The sequence below is a fragment of the Pseudophryne corroboree genome, chromosome 2 (genome assembly GCF_028390025.1).
Source record: "Pseudophryne corroboree isolate aPseCor3 chromosome 2, aPseCor3.hap2, whole genome shotgun sequence".
NCBI classification, from domain to species: domain Eukaryota; kingdom Metazoa; phylum Chordata; class Amphibia; order Anura; family Myobatrachidae; genus Pseudophryne; species Pseudophryne corroboree.
Genome location: NC_086445.1, coordinates 563,811,552 through 563,829,696, shown reverse-complemented (window position 1 = coordinate 563,829,696; position 18,145 = coordinate 563,811,552).

Sequence of the window (18,145 nt, the reverse complement as noted above, 5' to 3'; positions counted from 1 at the left end):
GAAAGGACTGCGGCTGAAAAGACGGTGTCTTTTTCTGTTGGGAGGGGGTCTGAGGTAAAAAGGTGGATTTTCCGGCAGTTGCCGTGGCCACCAGATCCGATAGACCTACGCCAAATAATTCCTCCCCTTTATACGGCAATACTTCCATATGTCGTTTGGAATCCGCATCACCTGACCACTGTCGCGTCCATAAACTTCTTCTGGCAGATATGGACATCGCACTTACTCTCGATGCCAGAGTGCAAATATCCCTCTGAGCATCTCGCATATAAAGAAAAGCATCCTTTAATTGCTCTATAGTCAATAAAATACTGTCCCTATCCAGGGTATCAATATTTTCAGTCAGGGAATCCGACCAGACCACCCCAGCACTGCACATCCAGGCTGAGGCGATGGCTGGTCGCAGTATAACACCAGTATGTGTGTATATACTCTTTAGGGTAGTTTCCAGCCTCCTATCAGCTGGATCCTTGAGGGCGGCCGTATCAGGAGACGGTAACGCCACTTGTTTTGATAAGCGTGTGAGCGCCTTATCCACCCTAGGGGGTGTTTCCCAGCGTGCCCTAACCTCTGGCGGGAAAGGGTATAATGTCCATAACTTTTTTGAAATTAGCACTTTTCTATCTGGGTTAACCCACGCTTCATCACATACATCATTCAATTCCTCTGATTCAGGAAAAACTACAGGTAGTTTTTTCACCCCCCACATAATACCCCTTTTTGTGGTACTTGCAGTATCAGAGATATGCAAAGCCTCCTTCATTGCCGTGATCATATAACGTGTGGCTCTACTTGAAAATACGTTTGTTTCTTCACCGTCGACACTAGATTCAGTGTCCGTGTCTGGGTCTGTGTCGACCGACTGAGGTAAAGGGCGTTTTACAGCCCCTGACGGTGTCTGAGACGCCTGGGCAGGTACCAACTGGTTTTCCGGCCGTCTCATGTCGTCAACTGATTTTTGTAATGTGCTGACATTATCACGTAATTCCATAAACAAAGCCATCCATTCCGGTGTCGACTCCCTGGGGGGTGACATCACCATTACCGGCAATTGCTCTGCCTCCACACCAACATCGTCCTCATACATGTCGACACACACGTACCGACACACAGGGAATGCTCTTATCTAAGACAGGACCCCACTAGCCCTTTGGGGAGACAGAGGGAGAGTTTGCCAGCACACACCCAAGCGCTATAATATATATGGGAACAACCTTATATAAGTGTTGTATCCTTATAGCAGCTTAAATATATAAAATATCGCCAAAAAAAGTGCCCCCCCTCTCTGTTTTACCCTGTTTCTGTAGTGCAGTGCAGGGGAGAGTCCTGGGAGCCTTCCTCACAGCGGAGCTGAGCAGGAAAATGGCGCTGTGTGCTGAGGAGAATAAGCCCCGCCCCCAATTCCGGCGGGCTTTTCTCCCGTAGTTTGTAATATCTGGCAGGGGTTAAATACATCCATATAGCCTCAAGAGCTATATGTGATGTATTTTTTAGCCATAAAAGGTATTTACATTGCTGCCCAGGGCGCCCCCAGCAGCGCCCTGCACCCTCCGTGACCGTTGGTGAGAAGTGTGTGACAAACAATGGCGCACAGCTGCAGTGCTGTGCGCTACCTTCAAGAAGACTGAAGAGCCTCCTGCCGCCGGTTTCTGGACCTTCAATCTTCAGCATCTGCAAGGGGGGTCGGCGGTGCGGCTCCGGGACGAACCCCAGGGTGAGACCTGTGTTCCGACTCCCTCTGGAGCTAATGGTGTCCAGTAGCCTAAGAAGCCAATCCATCCTGCACGCAGGTGAGTTGAACTTCTCTCCCCTAAGTCCCTCGATGCAGTGAGCCTGTTGCCAGCAGGACTCACTGAAAATAAAAAACCTAAAAACTTTTTCTAAGCAGCTCCTTAAGAGAGCCACCTAGATTGCACCCTGCTCGGACGGGCACAAAAACCTAACTGAGGCTTGGAGGAGGGTCATAGGGGGAGGAGCCAGTACACACCACCTGATCCTAAAGCTTTAGTTTTGTGCCCTGTCTCCTGCGGAGCCGCTATCCCCATGGTCCTGACGGAGTCCCCAGCATCCACTTAGGACGTCAGAGAAAATACTATGGGATCAAAATGACCCCCAAATTCTATTATTTAAGCTGATTTTGAGGGTTTTTTTGTAATAAAAAAACCCGAATCCAAAACACACCCGAATCCGACAAAAAATTTCAGGGAGGTTTTGCCAAAATGCGTCCGAATCCAAAACACGGTCGCGGAACCGAATCCAAAACCAAAACCCGAAAAATGTTCGTTGCACATCACCAATATATATATATATATATATATACACATACAGGTTGAGTATCCCATATCCAAATGTTCCGAAATATGGAATATTCCGAAATACGGAATTTTTTTGAATAAGACTGAGATAGTGAAACCTTTGTTTTTTGATGGCTCTATGTACACAAACTTTGTTTAATACACAAAGTTATTAAAAGTATTGTATTGTATGCAGTGATACACTGTCCACCATACTTGAATCACCAATTACCTGACACTCCCACACTGCCTACTTACTATTAATCCATTAGCCCTATTTACTGAACTACTGTTGGAGAAAATAAAACTTATCCATGAAACGCATTGAAGTGATTTATAAGGGAGAACTATTTATGTTATTTATTATTGTTTTAACCATTTATGTCTATTTGTATGCCTTCAAAGTTTTTTCTGTATCTGATACTATGAATTAAATATTTTAATTTGTATGGTGTCTGTCATCATGAATATACTAAGTTATTAATGTTTGGAGGCTTGTACTCAGTTTTATCCCAGTCATTATAGATTACACTAATAAAATCTATTAATAATAGGGGAATCAGTATGATGTACCTGCAATCAAATTCCCGATGGTCAAAATACCGACAACAAATGACCGATGGTCAAAATACCAACAAGGTCAAAATACCGACATTTAAAATGTTGACAGGTCAAAAAGTAGACACAAGGTTTTTTATAAATTGTGTTTATGTCGACATACTGTAGATCAACATGGACACTGCATAAGTGTTTCGCATCCCCCCACTGCGCTCGCTACGCTCACCATGTTTCAGGCACACTATTATATTCCCTTTCCACGTCCACTGGGATGGTAAAGTATGAACATGTCAGTTTCAATGAAAAAATCATGAAAAACTCATGTTGATTTTTTGACCTGTCGACATTTAAATGTCGGTATTTTGACCATGTCGACATTTTTTAATGTCTGTGTTTTGACCGTGACGGTATTTTGACCTTATCGGTATTTTGACCATCGGTCAATGGTTGTCTGTATTTTGACCAGTGGGATTGTAGGTAAATTGACTGCATCCCATAATATGTACACATTGTATGCACATTCTTTTTTTTTATAGCATATTTACAGTACAGTAAGTACATTTACCATCCTAATACTGTGTTTGACATTCTGGTTTTATTCCTACACTACTGCATTTGATATGAATTATGCCAAGGGTTTACATGATATCTAGTCAGTTCCAGTGAATCTTGTATGGTAAGCATAGAATCAAATTAGGTAAAATTGCCAAACCAGGTGTGGTTCTTGTTTTGCATTAAGTTAGTGTGGTTTAGATGAATTCAGGTCATAGTCCAATTTCTTCTTAATTCTCAACTGACATGTTGTACAATATGCATGTAGAGGAAAATAAACACAAAAATGGATTTAGCTATGTATTTCTCAATGCATGCAGTTATTTAATGTACACTCCCACCTTGCGTGTGCGCGCGCGCGCACACACACACACACACACACACACACATAAGAAAATGTAACTTGTATAATTTTCATGAAGTGTTTGGACCTCATATGTTGGTTTTTGCCTTAGGCCCTATATTATGTTGAGACAACTCTGACTAGCAGCTGACTGATAAAATATTAAAGAAAAACAATACTACTGTATGAAGCCATTTCTCTGGTGTCCTGTGAAGTACAGCACTGAATAATTTGTGCAATAACTAATTAACAAAATATTTTAATAAATTGTGAGCAGTAGACATGAAAAAGTACAAGTATCCATTGTATGTGTGTTCTAGTCGGCCTAGGTTTGTATAAGAAATGTGTTCTCTAGGGTTCTGCTTAGTTCAACCACTTTTTCAGGTGACTTTTAGAATTTAGCATTCAGCCTAGTACTTGGTTATAAATGTTTCATTTTGCTGATGCTTTCCTTTCAGGGTCTATATCAATCCTCATTCAAATCAAAGCACTTTTGAAACATGCTCCAGTGGACTGGAATTTTTGGCAAAATAAGGTGTGATTAACCTAGCAGAAGCCTTTAAAGATAGGATAATGTACGAAGAAGAGATAAAATGCTTTATAAAATTACTAGATTTCATTTTTTTTTTGCTTAACAACAACCAATATTTTAGTTCTTTATATTACTATTTTAAATAGTTTTAAAACAGTAATGGTAACTAACACTTATCTTTTTACTCAGTTGTCTATACACATTGGCACTGTTTAAAATTGACAGTATAAATTTAAATAATAATACGCAACTAACAATAAAGATGGGAAAAAAATATAATTCTTTCAAGGCCATTTTAAGACAAAATAAGGTGCTAGGTAGAATTGAGTCCAAATCCACATGCACAGTGACTACAAACAGACAAGTGCAATTTTACATATCTAAAACTGTATCAGAAAATGCATGAACATTATGGATCCCTAAACTATCATACTTTTTTCTCACAAATAACTTGGTCCTAGCAATGCATGTTTTTCCCTACCATATAAACTGAGAAACTAACTTTGTGATATGCATGGAATTAGAACAACAAATTCTATTAAGGAGCATTTGGATGGGATACGCCAATTTAGGAAAATGATTTCAGCAGTGCCACTCTACCTAGTAAGGATATGAGAAGGAATAGCCATATATCCAAAACTTTTTCTTTAGAGATGTGCACCAACCCCTGTGTTTTGGTTTTGGATCTGTATTAGTTTTGTGTTTTGGTTTTGCCAAAACCGACCTCACATGGTTTGGTTATGAATCCGCATTTTTTTTCCGTTATAAAACAGTTAAAATCACATAATTTGGATTTTTTTTGTTCCTATAGTAGTATTGACCTCAATAACATTATTTTCCAGTCATTTCCAGTCAATATTGGCCTCCTCAGCTCACAACATTTTTTTCATCTAGCTTAGGCAAACAGCTACAGGGAGCTGGCTGGTTACTAAGCAACAGGGAAGCAGAATAAGCACATGGCAGTTTAGAGCACATCTACATATGTAGTCATGCACATCGTGGCAATACGTGCACGTCTGATGCACCTAGTCGCACCCACACCCTACCAAGCTGCGGCAGTTGCCACTCAATACATTCTTAATGGGTGCAGGTATGTCTAAAATGCACGCACACACTGGGTGTGACTAAGATGCATGTGCACACCAGGCGTTCATGCAGTTGCAGCAAACAAGGTGCATTCCCATCTTGCCTAGATGTAGCCATGATGAGCGTGGCTATATCTGTATGAAACACTGCCACACAGCACTTGCGGAAAAGTGGCACAAAATAGTATTGTCCGTGACACTTTGTGGAAGGACAGAAGGCCCACCCAACTTATGAACATTGATACATATATTTTGGGGACAGATCTGGGAATATCACATACATACTGTATAACAAGATGTTGTCTGCAAAAACATATTGGGGTAAATTTACTTAGCTCCGTATGTTGTCCATTTTTTAATTCACGTAAATTTACTAAAGAACAAACATAGGAGTGTTTGTTGAAATAGAAATACAAAACACTGGTGGGTATGGACATATGATCAAATACTGTGCACCACTGGCCAAACTCAGATGTAATTTCCGTAGACAGCACTGAAACATACTGTAAGAATTTACCCAGAATCATTTCTGTAAACACAGCTGTGAATTGATAAAACTCAGATCAAAATGCACTTTTCAAATACTGTAGACATCCCCATCAACAGAATGTATAGCTAAGCCTGCCCAAATCAGTTATATCTATGCAGTGCTTCTCTGTGTAAATGTGTTGAAATGGTTAAAAAATAGAAAGAAAATGCATGGGGCCCCCACTCACAATCATAACCAGCCCTGGGTTCTCTGAGCAGGTCCTGGTTCTAAAAATTCAGGAGGAAAATGCGTGAGGTACCCCTGTATTTTTAGAACCAGCACCATGTACTTGGATCAGTCCTGGTTCTACAAATACAGGGGGAACAAGATGCAGGGGTCCTCTGTATTTTTGAAGCCTGGTTGTAACATTAAACATGTTGGTCAGCTCTGGCCGGGGTTTCCTAGGGGTGTGAGGATGCCCAAATAAAGGGGTACCGCCTCCTTACACCCAATGCCAGGGCTAAATCCTGGGCTATCCATGGCACCGCTGGGTGGTGGGTGCTGAGTTTATAGACCATCAGTTTAGATGTGAAAAAATATGTCTATAACAATAGGAACTACAGGTCCCAGCAAGCCTCCCCACGCATGTTGGTACATGGAGAATGACAAGTACCAGCATGCAGGTCATTAATAGCCTGCTGGTACCTATAGTCCCGCTCACACATTTTTTTCCCTGTATCATTAGAACCAGGACCTGCTCAAAGAGCCCGTGGCGTGGTTTTGCTTGTTAGAGAGGGGACCCAACACAGTTTTATTCTAGTTTTTATTAACACATTTTTCAACACATTTTCACTGATCTGTGCAGGCTTCATGTATGTGAGTGTTTGGCTGCGAAAACCTACACCATCCAAAAACACGATTAACTAAAACATGGAAATTAGTAAATTCCTGTGTTTTAGTTAAGATAATGCACCATCTCATCAATATTACCCGTGTTTGATCTCGGTGAAACAAGGGTGAAATGTGATTCTTAGAAAATGTACCCTTAGGTGTCAATGTAGCTCGCACAACCATATGAAACTAAGGGGGAAATGTTCTAAGCGGTGATAAAAGTGGAGAAGTGAGCCAGTGGAGAAGTTGCCCATGGCAACGAATTAGCATTGCCTTAACATTTAGAATTTGCATTCTATAAATGTATACAGAGCAGCTGGTTGGCTGCCATGGGCCACTTCTCCACTGGCTCACTAATCCACTTTTATCACTGCTTAGTACATGTCCCAATAATATCTATATAGCAATGCAGGGCAACAGCAAGTGGCTCCAAGGCTAAAGCAAACAGCAATGGAGTCAGTGGACACCTTTGCTGCGTAACATTTAAAAGCACAAAATGGGAAAATATGTATCCGTTACTCGTAGCCTATGGGGGTGATGTAATGGCATGTGCTTTGGTCTCGCAAAAGTAATAAGATGCGAATGTGAGTAAACTTGCATTTTTCAGCCTTACTTCAAACTAGAGATGTGCGGCGGGCACTTTTCGTGTTTTGTGTTTTGTTTCTGGTTCCATGCTCATGTTTTGGATTTGGATTGTTTTTGCCAAAACCACCCTTTTGTGTTTTGGTTTTGGATCTGGATTATTTATTTATTTTAAACATAAAAACAGCTAAAATCACAGAATTTGGGGGTAATTTTGATCCTATGGTATGACTAACCTCAATAACATTCTATTCTACTCATTTCCAGTCTTTTCTGAACACCTCACACCTCACAATATTGCAGCACAAACATGTGGCCCATCTAGGAGTGGCACTGCAATAGCAGACAGGATGGCACTTAAAAATAATAGTCCCCAAAATGCACATCATGCAAAGAGGTAAAAGAAGTGCAGTGAGGTAGCTGGATGACTAAACTAAGTAACACAAGTGTGCGGCATAAACACCTAGCCCATCTAGGAGTGGCACTGCAGTGGCAGACAGGATGGCACTTAAAAAAAACTAGGCCCCAAACAGCACATCATGCAAGGAAGTAAAAGAGGTGAAATGAGGTAGCTGTATGACTAAGCTAAGCAACACAAAGTGTGTGGCACAAACACCTGGCCCATCTAGAAGTGGCACTGCAGTCCCACTGCACTAATGGCGGATACCGGACGCATGTCTAACACCAGCATAGTTGTTATGGCCTCATTAATCCGCTTTGCAACAGGGTATTATCAACAGGACAAGTGGAAACATTCCCTGTCTCTATTTACAAATAACATTAATTGTGGCATTTAATCATATATCCCTGTTAACCCTGTCAATACACGGGGCTCAATTCTGATTACTTTGGATTTATTATAAAAGGGGTGACGCATAACACCCATATATATAGCAATCAGCTGATATATTTCCTTCTTCATACCTTACCTCTATGTTACCACAGATCCCAGTACCTCTGTGAGCGCCCAACACCCCTATATTGACACTTTTGTGTAAGAATTCATATTTTAAGCATTTTTCAAACCGATTCAGATTCAGTACATGGGGGACGCACAGTTTATTTAAATATAGGGTACTAGTGGTATATTTTCTTTATTTTCCAACTATCAGTGATAATACAGTCAATGTTATCTATATAAGAGTAATTCACCCCTATATTTTCATTGTGTGTGAAAGAGGTCATAATTGAGGTATTCTATACAATTAACCGCATTCATGTTTTAGAGGTGGCACCAGAGCCGGCCCTAGGCATAGGCAAACTAGGCAATTGCCTAGGGCATCTGGTATGCCTAGGGGCACAAGCAGCTTCTGCTGATTAAAATGATATGCAGCATACTGTACCTATATTCTGTGTGTAGCATTTCGTATGCAGATACAGTCACAGTCGCACACAGTATATAGGCATGCCACATATCATTTTAATCAGCAGAAGCTGCTTGTGCATGCTAGCCACATATCAATGCAAATAAGATGCATTTTCATAAAAAATAGGCACCCGACGTTAGCAGAGCTGCCAGATGACTCACGCCAGGAACTATGAGTGTCATTATGTGTATAAGGGAATTAATAATGTGTAACATATGTGTAAGGGGCACTATGTGTGTCATTATGTGTATAAGGGTACTAATAATGTGTGGCATACTGTATGTGTAAGGGACATTATGTGTGTCATTATGTGTATAAGGGCATTAATAAGGGTTGGCATAATGTGTAAGGTGCATTATGTTTATAAGGACATTTATAAAGTGTGTTATATGTGTAAGCACATTACTGTGTGATATTATGTGTATAAATGCATTACCAATGTGTGGCATTATGTGTATAAGGTGCTCTACTGTGTGGAGTAACGTATAGAAAGGGCACTACTGTGTGGTCTAATGTGAATAAAGAGCAACATGGTGTGGTGTAATGTGAAAAAGGAGCAATATGGTGTGGTGTAATGAGAATAAAGAGCAATATGGTGTGGTGTAATGTGAATAAGGAGCAATTCAGTGTGATGTTATGTGAATGAGGGGCACTACTGTGAGAAGTAACGTATATAAGGTAAAGTGGTACTACTGTGTGATGTAATGTGAATAGGGGACACTATCGCATTATAAATTGTGAATAAAGTTGCACTACTGTGAGGCATAAGTTGAATTGGGGGTACTATTGTGTGTCCATGCCCCTTGCCAGCAAAAACACATACCTTTTTGGACTGTGCGCCGAATGTGCACACTGTTCTTATTTAAATTATAGGGGGTAGGAAACAAAACTGACTGCTATGGGTGGGGGGTGATGGTGCTGGGAAAGTGGTGCAGGGTCAGAGGCGGAACTAGCGGTGGTGCTAGGGGGCACCAGCCAAAATCTCGCCTATGGCATCATATTGGTTAGGGCCGGCTCTGGGCAGCACCAAACATCAGTGTCAGCAGAGTGTGACACACACACACACACACACACACACACACACACACACACACACATATATGTATACCTATAAGGATGTAATACAGTTCAAGTATAATATCTGACTAACTGTGATCATATTGAATATTTCAATATCTCATTAGTACATTTAGGTATGCATAAGTACTACTCATCTAAGAATCTTAAGTGGCTCGAACTCTACACAGAAACAAATAATTATACAGTTGCAGGAGTTATTGTGGTGACCCCACTTTTTAAGAATCTTTCTTACACAACCTTTTCATTCTCTATCACTTATATGTTTGTAAATGTCATGTTTTTAACCTCTATATTTTGCTGTATGTGTCCTACTGTAAGGACCCTCCTTATATTAATATAAGCAATAAAAGCTATGTTTTACTATTATAATCAATTCAACAAATAGGATTTGTGCCCCCAACTCAATAACCGCCTTTCTAGTTCTTTTTATGTGTCTATATATGTATACGGCAGTATCACTGGAATTATATGGCAGTACCACTGGACATATATGGCAGTATCACTGAATTATATGGCAGTACCACTGGACATATACGGCAGTATCACTGGAATTATATAGCAGGATCACTGGAAATATACAGCAGGATCACTGGATTTATACAGCAATACCGCTGGACATATACGGTAGTATCATTGGACTGGATTTATACACCAGTACCACTGGAATTATATGGCAGGATCACTGGAATTATACGGCAGTACCACTGGACTTATACGCCAGTACAACTGGACATATACAGCAGTATCACTGGACTGAATTTATATGACAGTACCACTGGAATTATATGGCTAACACTGGAATTATACAGCACGTTCACTGGATTTATATGCCAGTACCACTGGAATTATACGGCAGGATCACTGGAATTATATGGCAAGATCACTAGATTTATATGCCAGTACAAATAAACATATACCAAATAAGCCAATTAGGAAAATTCAGTACAGGCGCTATAGATATAGAATATAATATTATATATTTAACTTATTTTTGCAGCTGTCACACAGTGATCTGAAACAACTGAAAAGATAAATAAAATGAATATATAAACTTGACTATATAAGAGAGCGCGAAAATAATATAATATAAAACAATTTATTATGATTAAAAAGTCCAATTGGTAAATAGATCAAAATTTGTTATAATACAAAAAATTCTGAGGAAACCGACAGCAAGCTACATCGGAGAAACGCGTAAAGGTGATAGCCACTTCACCCACCTTGTTACGAGCTTTCAATACCGGCATTGCCACTGTGGTGATTACCTGTGCCGCGGACAGCTGCTTCATCCCAGCTTTGGGATCCACCTCCTTGCAGATCACCTTATTTGTTGCCGGCCGCTCTGTCCCAGTCAGGGACGAATCATCTGCAGACCGCCCGTGATGCGTTCAGCTGCGCTGCCCCAGTCCGGTATTCACCGTCTTCTACATCGCTGCCTCAGCCCTTGTGCTATAGGGTCGGGCAGCATCTCCCTGCATTCCACGGCTACAAGTGCACCGTTTGGAGTTCAAAGGATGGTAGGCACAAAAATGCTAGCGGTGAGATATTTTATGTACCAATCACGAGGGGCTGTGACTGCACTACATGGATGAGGAGGATCATTAAATCATATCCAGCAAAGTGTCAAGCTCTACTTCGGCACATATCTCCACTATATCTAAAAGGCCAGTACACTTAATAAGGTATACATCCACATTTATTCTTCTATACAGGGAGCCATTCATTGGTCCGGGACATTTATTTACATCTTTGTCCATGTAAGAATCTTTGGACATCTATAAATACGTTTAAATTGGGACTGGTCATGGACACAAGTCTACTGGTTTATAATGGTTCAAGAAATTTATATGCCAGTACCACTGGAATTATACGGTTACGACTGTAATTATACGGCAGGATCACTGGAATTATATGGCAGAATCACTAGATTTATATGCCAGTACCACTGGAATTATACGGCAGTACCACTGGAATTATACGGCAGGATCACTGAAATTATATGGCAGGATCACTGGATTTATACGCCTGTACCACTGGAATGATACAGCAGGATCACCGGATTTATATGCCAGTACCACTGGAACTATACGTCAGGATCACTGGACTTATACGCCAGTACCACTGGAATTATACGGCAGGATCACTGGAATTATACGGCAGGATCACTGGATTTATACAGCAGTACCGCTGGACATATACGGCAGTATCACTGGACTGGACTTATACGTCAGTACCACTGGAATTATACGACAGTATCACTGGAATTATATGGCAGTACCAATGGATATATATGGCAGTATCACTGGAATTATATGGCAGGATCACTGGATTTATACGGCAGTACCGCTGGACATATACGGCAGTATCACTGGACTGGACTTATACGTCAGTACCACTGGAATTATACGACAGTATCACTGGAATTATATGGCAGTACCACTGGATATATATGGCAGTATCACTGGAATTATATGGCAGGATCACTGGATTTATACGGCAGTACCGCTGGACATATAAGTCAGTATCACTGGACTGGAGTTATACGCAAGTACCACTGGAATTATATGGCAGGATCATTGGAATTATACAGCAGGATCACAGGATTTATGCGCCAGTACCAGTGCAATTATACGGCAGGATCACTGGATTTATACGCCAGTACCACTGAAATTATACGACAGTACCACTGGAATTATACATCAGGATCACTGGAATTATACGGCAGTACCACTGGATTTATACAGAAGTACCACTGGACTTATACAGCAGTACCCCTGGACATATATGGCAGTATCACTGGACTGGACTTATACGCCAGTACCACTGAAATTATACGGCAGGATCACTGGAATTATACGGCAGGATCACTGGGTTTATACGGTAGTACCGCTGGACATATATGGCAGTATCAATGGATCTATAAGGCTGTATCACTGGACATATACGGCAGTACCACTGGACATATACAGCAGCACAGGTACACCACCACTGGACTGATGCAGGACAACACAGCACCACTGCAATGGACTGGATTTATACAGCAGCACTGGACATATGGCAGCATAGGACACCACCACTGTGACTGGACTGATGCAGCACAATACAACACCACTGGACATATGGCAGCAGAGGACACCACCACTGTGACTGGACTGATGCAGCACAATACACCACCACAGAACAGATGCAGCACAACACAGCACCACTGGACTGGACATATACAGCAGCACTGGCCATATGGCAGCAGAGGACACTACCACTGTGACTGGACTGATGCAGCACAAGACACCACCACTGGACTGATGCAGCACAACACAGCACCACTGGACTGGACTTATACAGAAGCACTGGACATGTGGCAGCAGAGGACACAACCACTGTGACTGGACTGATGCAGCACAAGACACTAAGACTGAACTGATGCAGGACACTGAGGACAGAGATACATCCTCTCTCTACACTCTCCAATGCCGGAGTGAAAATAGCGGCGATGCGTAGCGACTTATATGGAATCCAAACCCCGTGAGAATCCGACAGCAGGATGATGACGTTTTGTCTCGTTCTGGTTTCCGAGTCAGGCGGGAAAACCCGAGCCGGGCCCGGATCCCGGCTCGGGGGTGACGTTTGGGGCGGGTTCAGTTCTCTGAGAACTGAACCCGCTCATCTCTACTACAAACTAGCATTCAATAACTGACATCCAGATGTTTTCCAAAAGAAAAGATAGATCTTGGGCAATGTAATGTGATGAGAATTTCTAACTCACACTGAAAACCTTACTTAAAATCGCAAATGACATATGAGATTATTTTACACATTAATCTTGGGTTTTTTGGAAAAAAAACATGTGTTTTGTTAATCAAAAACTTGAAACATTACCTAATTGCAGAGTTTGCAAAACTTCCCTGTACAGGTTGAGTATCCCTTATCCAAAATTAAAAATCTCAAATTGTTGGGTCCCCTTCTGAGATGACATATATATTATAATATATATAATTAGCTGTTGTACCCATTCTTCACACAGGAGTTTCTGATTTTCACGCTTGTTAATATAAATGTGTGTTAAAAATTTTGTTAATCTGTACAGATGTAAATTTGAGATATCTTAATGTAAGTAAATATTAATCCATGTTTTTTTGCGTTACCTGAGCAGCGCCCGTAGCAGATATGGCAAAAAGTGGCAGGACCATTTTTATAGTTTATTGAATTCTACACACTGGAGGTGCAATCCAAATTTTGATACGATTTCCAATTTGGGCGTTATCGTTCATGCAACTCAAGCCATGCATCAGTAATGATGTCATTATGTCAACCCCTTTTCATCCCCTTAGGGAAGGTTTATTAAAATTATAATTATGTAGTTTTTCCTATTTCCCACCTAAAGAATACCTATGTTAAATTTCATCTTCCCATCATATGAGTGAGTGAGTGAGCGAGTGAGTGAGTGAGTGAGTGAGCGAGTGAGGGCTTTTGTATATAAGGGTTTATCCTTTTTCATATGCCACCAACCTGTCTTAAATTCACCCTAGAGTTCACACCGAAAGTTGAGGGTGTTATTTCTGTATACCAACCAGTGTGTGGTGTGTGCACGGTAAAAGCTTCGGTTGTCCTACTTTATGGGGTTGGAAATCTAATGGAATGAAATAAAATATATTTTATTATTAAGAAATCCTTTTCTGGGTGAAATGTTTTCTTGGTGAGAGGGTATACTTCCAGGTTACAAGTGTGAAGAATCCAAAAGGAGCTAAGGACTTTTGGAAAGATTTCTGAAGGAAACTGAATTGAGACATCCTCAGACAGCATAAAAAATTGAGCGCACTCTGGACTTTTTTGCTTGTATCTATTCTTTAAGATCCCACTAACAGGGGCTCTTCCTGTTGTGTTGCTCTTTCAGCGCAAGAAAAAAGGGGTATATTGTAATATATATTATATAGTATATATTATATATATTATAATATATATATTATATATTATATAGTAGGGGACCCAACACTTTGAGATTCTAATTATGCAACAACACATCTTCAGCTGGATTTGATGTTATATGAAGGGGAAAAAATCTTAAGTATTTACTGTGGGGTTTTTTGCTTTGTAATTAAAAATGTCTTTTGAAGTCCTTTTTAAAACCACATATATGAGGCAACATCATATTGTTTAAAACATATGTTGCAAATACAAAGCAAAATAGTGTACCAAATGGTGTGATACTGTATACTAATAAAGATTTTGGAGACCACAAAAACACACATACAGATGTGTCCTTAGACATCCTTGTTTAATACATGTAAAACAACAGCACTTAGTAACTACTACTGCAGAGAGGTGTGTATGTATGCAAAAAATTCATAACAATTTATTTAAAAAAAACACAATTTCTCATACTCAAGGAGCTCTTTAAAACACTTCAAAGTATTCACAAATGTAATATATATATATATATATATATATATACAGTATATATATATATATATATACACACATATATATATATATATATATATATATAGTCATATATATATAGTCATATATATATATATATATATATATATATATATACAATCCAAAAGATCCGGCACTCCTAATAAAGTACAGCAGCCAGCGTGCCTTTGTCCCAAAGTATGAATTCAATGCAATGAGAACACCTAGATGTTCAAACTGGACACGGCACTGCAGGACTTGAGCAACATATATATTTTTAATGTCCAAAAAACAACAACGACCTGTTAACATCCATGGCAGGAGTCCGATATCCACTAATACAGGTCACGGTGTAAGTAAAATACGGGTGGTATTCATGTGACCGCCGGTCAGCTGACCGACAGTCACATGACTACCTCCACGAGCCCGACGGCTCACTTTCCCGATGGTCGGCATGCCGACCAACAGGGACTATTTCCACTCGTGGGTGTCCACGACACCCATAGAGTGGGAATAGAACCCATGGCGACTGCAGGTCGCCACCGAGCCCGAAGCGTGGCGAGCGCAGCGAGCCCACAAGGGGCTTGCTGCACTCGCCCCTCCCCGCCGGGATCCCGGCGTCGTTATTGCTGCCGGGATCCCAGCGTCGGTAAGCTGACCGGCGGTCAGGAGACCGCCGGTCAGCCATACTACACCCGTAAAATACAACACAAGCATAGTTACGATGCAGCATTTCGGGCCAAAGCGGGTCCCTTCATCAGGTGATGCTTACCTGTGAACACCTGCATTACCTGCATTGTTTTTTGGACATTAAAAATATATATGTTGCTCAAGTCCTGCAGTGCCGTGTCCAGTTTGAACATCTAGGTGTTCTCATTGCATTGTATATATATATATATATATATATATAATTGTAAAAGCATTACATAGGAGCTGTATGTCACCAGTCTCTGGTAAATGGCTTTGATATGTTCGTTTAGAACTTTAGAGTTCAGGTCCTTTATTAAAGTGGATGATATAGCCAGATGTTTTGTGGAGTCTATTGTCAGCCGGCCCGACCGTTACGCCCAGTAGGCAGCCGAGTAAGGCGCCACAGTGAAGAGGGCGGTGGGGAGACAGACAGTACCAGCGTAGACTGGCAGTAAATCAGGCAGCAGGGATTATTGTCCTAGAGTAGCAGGGGGAAGAGGCGAGAGAGAGCAGTCCATGAGAGAGGTTTGGAGGAGGAAGGAGTCAGGCAGCGGCTGGGAGAGCCATTTGATGCCAGGCATTAGCTGCTGCAAGCAGTGAGGGACAGACCTGCCCAGGAAAGGCTTTTACACCCGCCTGCAGCCCTCCTCACCAGTCCAGTGGAGCTTCCAGCAGGTGATGTGCCGGCATCAGAGTCGGGCTCCGGAATCCACTGTCTGCACCCAGGCATCTGAAGCAGATGGAGGTCGGCATGGGAAAGATGAGCTGCCCGGGATTAGCATCCTGCTGTTTCCCCTACTGCACCTGGCACCGAGTAAGTGGCTCCCGTGTTGGGGCGCTATCATTAACCTGTTACTGTCTGCAGATCAAAGGGCTCAGCTCTCCTGATTGGCTGAGTAACTAGTATATGGTATACTTCCCCACTATCTGTGTGGGACCCTCCCCCATATATCTGTTTGTAACATATTACTGGTATGCAAGCAGTTGTCGTTCTCTTAAAGTTGGCTGCTAGCTACATTGCCTCCCTTTCACCCCTGCCTCAGTCACCCTGCCTCCCCGGTCACCCACTGTCTCCCTGTCAATCCTGCCTCAGTCAACCACTGTCTCCCTTGTCACCCACTGTTTTCCTGTCACCCCTGCCTCCCTGGTCACCCACTATCTCCCTGTCAACCCTGCCTCAGTCACCCACAGTCTCCCTTGTCACCCACTGTCTTCCTGTCACCCCTGCCTCTTTGGTCACCCACTATGTCCCTGTCACCCCTGCATCCTCTGTACCCACTATCTCGCAGTCACCCCTGCCTCCCCGAACACCTACTATCTCCCTGTCAACCCTGCCTCAGTCACCCACTGTCTCCCTGTCAACCCTGCCTCCTGTGTACCCACTGTCTTCCTCTCACCCCCTGCCTCCCTGGTCACCAACTATCACCCTGTACCCTTGAGGGTACTATTGTGTGACCCTTCCTTGTTATACAAGCCCATTTTTGCCCTTTCAAATGTTTATCCTTTTTTGGGGCGCCAAAATTTATATTTGCTTACCAAAATAATTAAGCTCGGTTTGGCCCTGACTATTGTCCAATAAATTGGAATAGTTACCGATCCTGTTGGGCTGTATGGGAAGTCCCATTAGTGGTGATCCAGCAGACAATGGGATCCAACACACAGAGCAAGGGGTCCCTTTTGATGTCTCCCTTTTTATGACTAAACAGCAAGATCATCTTGATGGTGTGGAAATCTCTTTTTTCCTATGCCTTTCACCTGACTGCTGGAGCAGCATTGTTTTTAGAAAAAAATAATAAGAAATAAAATAAATGAAAGGCACAATATACAATATATTGTCATCAATAATTAGTAGGCATATATGTACTATTGGGACAACAGCTCCCATAATAAAATAACTGATTTGCATGACGTGTGAGGGTATACTGGGATGTGTTGTTCCACAGAAGTTGCTAAGCCGTGCTGAAAAATATAGAAATATAAATGTTACATTTTTAAACGGAAAGCATATAAAAGGGTCAGCTACAGTAATAGTCGGTTACTCACCAGATGGTGCCTGAGCTCAACGTGGACTCCTGGCAAGACTTCTGGGGTAATCACCTCCTTCATATCCTATTCGTAGTAAGTAAAGTGGACTGGGATTTCACGCCCATCACCAGTACCTGTTTGACCTCATCCGCCATTTTCTGCTTCAGCGCACGCTTCACATTGTTGAAGCGCATTTTTCTATTTGAGACATCACATCTACACATGGTGTGCATGCTCTTCTAATGGATGGTGAAAGACTCTC